Source organism: Protopterus annectens, chromosome 11.part0 (genome assembly GCF_019279795.1).
Source record: "Protopterus annectens isolate FY-2018-M chromosome 11.part0, PAN1.0, whole genome shotgun sequence".
Taxonomy (NCBI): Eukaryota; Metazoa; Chordata; order Ceratodontiformes; family Protopteridae; genus Protopterus; species Protopterus annectens.
The window spans coordinates 251,554,019-251,563,203 of NC_056745.1; positions in this window are offsets into that span (position 1 = coordinate 251,554,019).

Sequence of the window (9,185 nt, forward strand, 5' to 3'; positions counted from 1 at the left end):
AATCCTCATGCTGGTCTGACACTGTCAGTCTTCTGTAAAGCAATCAACAGTTTGACTGCCAAACAAAATGAGTGGAGTAGTTTACTTAGCCAATATTTTTAACTGGCTAACTGCAAGCCTTTGAATGGGAAGCTAAGCATTGCCATTAAAATAAAATCCCACCAAATTTTCCTTTTGTTTGCTTACTGCATTGAATGGTGTTCCCTACACTAAATGTCTTGCTTTAATACTCTAAAAGGCATGCCAAATAAACGGAATGTGCTATAGCAACTGTCACATTTATTGTCTGTGCCCTATCATGCTATAAATACTTTTCTAATAGCATCAAGTAACTCTCTGTGTTATTGCACTGCAATTTTACTGTTTGATGCATATGTGGACTCCATGCAAGGAGCAGAAATATGAATGCTCAATCCTGATTATTCTGGTTCCTCATTTAGGTTACCTAATTATTCTTCTTTCATTATCTTCACAAGTTCATCAGATATGGCGAGTCATGCTTTTTGTCTAATTTGCACTAAACAGTTACACAGGTAATTACAAGTGCACCCTCTTATCATGCTTTCAAAAGTGATCCAGCCGCAAAATGCAGCAAACACAACAGTAGACTAAAGAGCCAGGACTAGAAGAACAATTAATGAAACTATAGTTGGAAGGGAAGACTGGGGATTTAGGACTCAATAGCTGATTGTTGTCTTACCACAGACTGAGGAAATGATTTATCTTATTACAGCAGTATCCTCTAGTATGGTCAGTAGGCTAGTCACGGGTAGAAAAACAGTTGACTGATTCATACAGACTGTCAGCATGTCAAAGGCAAATTCAGAGCATGTAGAGAAGCAGATGGCGCCAATATTTGGATCTTACTTTGGTAACCTATGTGAATGGATAACAACCAAATGTATGAGATTTAATAACAGAAAATGTACCATTTTACATTTTGGTCACAATAATAATAATAATAATCATCATCATCATCATCATCATTATCATCAGTATTTATGTTCTAGAAAATCAGATTTGTGTTTATTCTGGGGTAATGAGAGATCTAGGCGTCTTGGTAGATACAAATCTTAACTTTCAGGTTAATGTGACAAACATTATTTGGAAATATTATGGTCTTATGAGGAACGTATTCAATGTTTCTCAAGTAGAGACAATCAGTTGTTGTTAAAGGCCTATTATTGAGTATGCATGGGCCTTTATGTGCATTAAATGTTTTGCAACTGAAGAAGTTGGAATGGATTCATAAAAACTTTACCAGACAGATAGATGGCTGTCGAAACGTATGCTACAAAGAAAGATTGATGTAATTGTCTTTGTATTTTTGGCTTACTGGTTTCTAAGAAGTGATATTGTTACTATATAGAGATGTCTTAAGGACAAATTATTGGCTGTCTTATTAGATATTGAATTTATTGATCATGTTATCGGTGCAAGGAATAACAATTTAGATTTAAGAATTCTTATTTCCACTTTAAAGTTAAAGAAATATTTCTTTCATATTAGGGCAGCAAGGATATGGAATTTATTACCTAGACATGTAAGATTGGTAAATGATTTATCATCATTTAAATTGGCATGAGATAACTGTATTTTTTTATTGCATATTATCCACTGATGTATATTAAAGAAAAATTAAATTGGCCAATGTAGGCCATAAGTTTGTTAGTTTATTCATTGAACCATACTGCAACAGTGCATGCCTATGTGCAGCCCAGCCCCAGGGGTTAATGGAAGACTATACAAAATGCCTTTTTCATAGTGATGGCAGCCCATTCTGCCATTCATTTAGTCACTCTAATCCTCATAATTTCAGCTACTGATAAGGTATCTCCCACGTAGGTTGAAAACCCAGAATGAAATATGGGGGTCAGTGAGGGGATGGGAGTCCGTAAACAAAGAGAAGTTACTGTAACAGTAAGTTACTTATAAGGAAACATGAATTTTTTCTAATCATTCTTTCCTCTTTGGTTTCCCTGAACAGGCCAATATAGATATCATTCTCCCAGAATTATTAATGACATCTATGAGTACATGTTTCTGCATATGTAGGTTTGGCTTGTACTTGGACCGGTTCTTCATTTTGAAAACATTATTTGATTGACTAAATTTTTTGCAATGTTGCAACTTCTTCATCATTCATTAGACCTTTCAAGGAATTATACATTTATAGGTTCCTAGTTTCATAGCTTCATACTGGGCCGTTGGTCCAGTGGGTGATTTGTAACTGAGCAGGCAATCCCACCAATTTACCAAAACATGAATTAATAGAAGATCCCAACATAGTTCTGGCCCTCATTTGCATGAGCACCTAAGCATTTTTACCGCATGCCAATTATTTGGTCATTTATGAAGACATGCCATAGGATATGGACTAATGTTGAAAATCTCCTGATGGCTGCCTGGTTGACAGCTGCATTGTGACTGTCTGTCACCTGTGATGAATAAGTTGGTTTGTTTTTTGTTTGTTTGTTTGTTTGTTTTACTGATTAAGGTTTTGATGACTTGTGGCCCATTTTTAATGCTGGCTATGGGGAAACAAAGTGTCCTGGTATAATATTTGTAACTCAAACTCTTTAAAGAAAATTGCAGCTTAAATGAAGAATCATTACAAAAATAACTTTAGATCTGATTTTGCCCTTTTCATTCTTCTTCACTGATGTGATTGGATCCAATCCTTGGATCTGACTTGGCCACATACTACAAACTTCAGATCCAACTCTCAAGCTCCTCCTTCTACCCATAATGCACCACTTCATTCCTATTACCTCAAATCTTATTTGCCACCACAGTGGTAGACACAAGTTCCACTCTCGAGCACTGTAAGAGAAGGTTTTTCATTTTTTGGCTAATTTCTCTCTTAATATATATTTTTTCTCTGTACCTCCCTCCTTAGTTTTTCACAGGAATTAGGATTACTCTTCTCCCTTTTTCTTTCTCTACTACAGGCTAGTAGTTTTTTCCATACTATTGTTGATTGTCTCCTTACCCCTTTAACAGAGTAATTTCTGCAGCTACCATTATTGGTAAAATTCTTGTCTTTTCTTTTTCCTCACTTTATTGATTAAGAAAAAAATAATGCTTTTTACCTGTAGATATTTTTTTTCTTTTAAAAGCTGATTTCAAAAAAGCATTAGAGGTCAGTTTTATTGATTCCTGCTACTTTTCTGGCTCCTCATTGTTACAATCAGCAAAACCAACCTCAAATGCTTTTCTGAAATTATCTTGTCTGTGTCTTTTTTGCAAGGTTTGACTCTTCTTCCTTATTTTTCACTTTTTAGACCGATTGAATAAAAAGCATTCTTTCTTTAAAAAGTCTTTTCTTTATATTTTTATTATTTTATCTATTTTATTTTATTTTACATTTTTTAAAAAGATGAACATTCTCATTTTAGGGCAGTTTTCAGATATGATCCATACCAAAGTCATGTTACAGTGATAAAATATTAAGCATTAGATTCCAATGAATATTAAACATTGCTTCACAAGGTACAGTAGCTGCTGCATTGAGACACAGGTAGCTATGTACAGCAGTTAATGAATTAATATGCTGTTGCTTTATCCATGTGTGGAACCAGTCACTATTCAGTAGTGTTTAGAAAGCCATATATATTTCCATCTGCAGCTCGGGTACCTATTAGTCAAATAAACATAGCCATCAACCTAATCTTACAGATTTTAAACAAAAAAAAAAGTAGAACCAAAAATTGAAAAGTTATTTTAAGGGTCTTTGCAGCTGTTAAAATGACAAAATATGGAAAAGAGTTTTAAATTTATCAAATACGGACTAGATCAAATTGATAAAAAGGTCAAGATGGTGACATTCAAGACTGCATTAACGTTTATACAACAGAGTTAATTGCTGTGAGCTTTAGGTATGGAAGATTTATTTATTTTTATTTATTAACATTTGTTAACCAGGTTGGTCCAACTGGGCTTGGGGCCCATTTTCAGTGGAGACCCGAGGAGAAAAGCTCCAACAAAGAAAAATAGTTACATGAAAACATCAAAACAATACTGCAGTTAAAAAAAATTTAAGTGCATACATATATGAGAGATAGTACAAAGATCAAAATAACAAATCTGTTTATACAGCATGAGTAAAAACAAAATAGAGAGCTTACATGATAAGGCAAAACACAATATTTATACAAAAGCAATCGTATTTACATGAGAAAATTATGCATTTTAATTAGATAAAAAGCAGTTGGCATTGGCTATCATACATGGAGTTGTGGGAAATGAGATGAGTGGGGAAAAAAAACGTAATTAGTGATTTAAAGAGAGTGAGAGGTGATTTTTTTGGGTCGTGGCAGGGACACGTCTTGGAGTTGAGCATATGGTGCTTTCGTTCATTTTTAAAGTGTAGTGATTGGGTGATGGAACGTATGTTTAATGGAATTTTGTTCCAAGCAAGGGCAACATAATATATAGTAGTTTGACAACTTTTTTTTTAGGTTGGTAGATGTCAAGTAGTTGCTGGTTAGAGGTACGGAGGGTCCGAGGTGGAGAATAGGCAGAGATATAGGATAAAAGAGATGGACAGGATGAAGGTTTGTAAAGGATGTTGTCCAACATTTGAAATTGAGATAGTAGGAGTTGTTGGGGAAGCTCAAGCCATTGGAGAGAGTTTAGAGCAATACAGTGATGAGCATTGTAAGGAGAGTTTGTGATAAATTTAGCTATTTTGTGGTAAGTTTGTTGGAGTTTGTTCGGGGTTGTAGTTTGAATGTTGGTGAGTACTGGGGCAGCATATAGGAGGGAGGGAAGGAGGAATGCTTGTGCCAGTGTGAGTCTAGCATTGTGGGTTAGAATTTTTTTATTACATTACAGTAGGGCTGATATCTGGTGTGTTTTTTTTCTACATTGGAGTAAGTGCAGGTTACATTTCAGTTCATCATCAATTATGACTCCAAGAAGTTTTGCGTGGGTATCGGGTTGGATAATTGTGTTGTCAGAAGATTTAATAGCAAAGGTAGATTTATGGTTAGTAAGAGGTAAGAGATTGGGGGAGGAAGAGTAAGAGTTTGGTCTTTTTGGGGTTGAGGATGAATACGTTTTCAGACAGCCATTTTTCAGTGGATAGAAAGGCATTTTGAGTTAGAGTATGTAGCTTGGTCATATTGTTTGAGAAAGAGATAAGTGTAGCGTCATCAGCGTATTGGATGAGTTAGGAATGTTTGCAGGATGTGTAGAGATCGTTGTTGAAGACACTGAATAGAAGGGGACCCAAAATGGAGCCTTGGGGTACTCCAGTTGGGACAGGAAGGAATGGTGAAAAGGATGGCAGCCATTTGACAGATTGCTGCCTACAGGATAGGTAGCCAGTGAACCAGGCCAGGGAGGAAAATGATAGATTAAGATTAGCAAGTTTTAATAACAATAGAGGATCAGAGACAGTATCAAAAGCTTTGGAAAGGTAAAGGAAGAGGCAGGATATGTGTTTGTTGTTATCAAGGGCTTCGGCTATGGTGAAGGATAAGAGGGCAGTGGTTGTGCTGTGGTTGGGATGGACGCCATGCTGAGTGGGAGTGAGAAGATTATGCTGGAGGAGGTGGTTAAGAAGCTGTGAGTGAATACACTTTTCAAGAATCTTAGAGGGGGGGATAGAATGGCAATGGGTTAGTAGTTGGCAGGGTCTGTGGAGTTCCCACCATTGTGTAATGGAATAGTGAAAAAGGATTTCCACAGGATAGGCACAGTGGATTCTAGAATAGATATGTTGATTAGCATAGATATAGGATAGGCAATAGATTCAGCAGCAAGTTTGAGGAAGGTAGAAGGTAGATTGTCGGTAGAGGGAGAGCAGGGTTTGAGCTTAAGCTGAATAGCTTTGATGTAAGAGGTGGGAACAGGCTGAAAGGCAAAGAAAGTTTGGTTTGGAGAGTTAGGAGGGGTAGGTATAGCAGTAGTGCTAGAGTTTGAGGGAATCAGTTTTTGGATGGTTTCAATGAAATGCTTTTTGAGGAGGGTAGCGGTTTCCTGCGGAGAAGTGTTAGGGTGAGGGGAAGTCTTTGTGGGACAACCTGGAGAAAGAATTTTGTTAAGTGTAGACCAGAATTTTCAGGGGTTAGATTTGTTGTTGAACTAGGCAGTGTTATAGTAGGCCTATTTGTCATTTGAACATTGTTTCTTAGCAAATTTCCTTAATTGTCTATATTTGAGTAGAAGGGGTAGTTGTTTAGTTTTATTCCAGACTTTCCAGACACTGTGTTTTTCTTGCATAAGGGTCCTAGTTACATATCTGCATGTTCCATTACAGCTGTCACGGGTCTACCTGATATCATCAAAATTCCACTTTGTCGAACTTTAGAAACACGAGACACTTTGCTGAAAACAGGTTTTATCAAACATTCACTTCACCAGACTTTTACTCCAGGAAAAGAGACAGTTAGCCACAATGGCAAAACAAACACACCAAAGCATAACAAACCCAGCCAATTGGGGGGGGGGGGTTCACCCCCACACACCTCCCTAACTAAATATACCAACTATGACATTGCACTACAGTGGGGGAAAGGACAAATTTGCCCATGGTGGCGAAGTGTCTCCTTTCTCAGAGGAAAACTTCTGTGATGTGAATGTTTGATAAAGTCCATTTTGAGCAAAGTCATCTCATGTTTCTAAAGTTCAATGAAGTGAAATTTTGACAATATCAGCTAGATCCACTGTCACACAGGAAATACACTTACAAATTAGATTGTGTTTTACCAAAAGTAAGGTAGTAAATAGCAAATGCATTGCCAACTCTGGATACCCACAGGTAACTATGATACTATATCAAAAAGGCATATTATCTAAAAAGATCTAACCAACTGGGACGGCCACAGTGGTGCAGCGGTTAGCATTGCCGCCTCACAGCAAAGAAAAGAAAAAGAAGGTTGTCCTGTTGCTGCATTCCTACAGAGGTCAGCAACACTTGTCCTGTACATTCAGAGAGTTTTTGCTATACCTAGCACCATCTAGGCTGAGATAAGCACTTTTATTTGAAAAAAAAATTGCAGTTCTCTGGATTACTTCAGTGTACTGTTGTTGTCTAGAATTCTTTATTGCGTTATTTGCATATTAAGATTGTAAAGTGCATCTGTTTTCCAGTGTCCTTGATTTAAAACGTGCTCCTTTAGAAAAGTATTGAGTTGGTTTCTGTTAGCTTTTCATTTGCACCTGATCTTTGTGTATTTTTACATTAATAAGACCTGGGATTACTCATTAGTGACAATAGGGGTAGCCTGGGCTGTCTGAGCTGGGAAACACACAAGATGGCTTAATGTGAGGTTGTTTTATTGGCCAAAAGGCTATTTAGTCAGTTTACTCAAATTCATTGCTTCTATAAATTTGGTGCATTTGCACAACACTGCTAATTACACAGAGGGGTTTTACAGTGCCTTGTATATACTATGGCACTTAGAAAATACATTTTTCCTATAAAACTACCTTTGAAACTCTACCCAGTAACTGAATTCCACAAAAAACAACTAGTCTGAGTGCTTACAAGTACTGTCCATGAATCTACTTCTACATAGCCTAGTATTTTGCTTCTAGCCTCAAAAGCATCCAAACTATCTAGCTGTTAACCCCTCTAACACCACACCTCCGCAGTTCATCTAAAAGGACTGACAGCATGGATATGCACTTTCCCAATTTCTCCATCTCCAGTCTGGTGCATTGTGAGACAACTTAGCATTGTCTCGTGTTCCCTTTCAACCAACTGATCTTTAAAAAAACTGATACAATATGCAAGAGATATAATTACAAAATGTCACTGGAGGCAAGACTCTTACATACTATCACTGAAAATAACAGTTGGGTTGTCAATAACACACACACCTACCACACATAGTATGCACTTGACATATAGACCAATATATGCTGAGACACTTAAAACAATCTTCCTAAACCTGAAAGACATACCAGATACACAGTCTGCATCAATTATCCTTAACAAACCCAAAAGCACACTACCATAATGACACCCAAACCACGCATGCAGCCACACTTCATGGAGGCTCAACTACAAAGCTTGTGAGACAAGCCAACACACTACTCAATACTCTTGGCATAGGCGACTCCATGTAAGACATAGAAATGCCCCATTCACAAGGCTGAGCAAGGAGAAAATCACAATCAGTTGCCTATCATAGAAAAGAATCCATCAAGTCACTCACGTAGTCAGGTCAGTGAACCACAGGTATCGATATGACTCACTCATTGTGCATGTGGGTGTGATTGACCTGAAATGAATTTCCTTGGACTGTATGACAATATACGTTAGGGAGCTCTTTGACTATGCATCCCAGGCTGATATGAGACTAGCATTGAGGAGCATTCTAACCCCGCCAAGGATGATGCCACTATATGAGCAGAAGACGAATGACTTTAATAATTGGCTTAGTTTCTGGTGTCATTCTAAAATGGTACAATATTTGTCTGCACGGCAGAATATGCTCAGCAGACCACATTGCTTTGATAAGGCTGGTCTACACCTGTCCCAGCTAAGCTTAAAAATATTGGCTAAAACATTGTCCTTCACCATCATACCTTTTTTTAGGTAATGCTAAAATGACAAACCTTCTAGCATAGCACAATGGACCCAAGGGAATCTAAAAGTATTACTGCTCAGTGCCAGAAGCCCAAACAAGAAACTCCACTCACTCTAAGCTCTCCTCACTTTGGAGAATGCAGGCATGTGTGCACTTACTGAGACCTGGTTAAAAGACGCAGAAAGCACACTGGCACTTTAGGAATATAATGCCTTCCACACAGTTACACCAGCTACTGCACAAGCAGGGATGAAAGGTAGTGGTGTCTCAATCTACATTAAAAACAAACATACCTCAAGGCTGGTCAGATATGATGATATGCTTCAGCTTCTCTTTGTCTAAATTACCATAGATAGAGTTCCCTATCATATATTCTTGAAAGCTATAAGTCAACCTCTATGACCCATGAAACCTGTAGCTCATACTTAGACCTAGTGGGGACAATTACTGTTCCATCTAATACCATATTCTACCCCTCTATAAACTGGAAATCCTACACAACCCCCAACTTGCATGCCCAGAGATTCTTGGACTTTGTAATCACAAACACACTGGACCAGGTTCACAGAAATAACCCCAGTATAGTGTCCTGACTGGTTATGTCAGACCATAAAGCTGTCTCCACTGAAAGAAAAGTCAGTA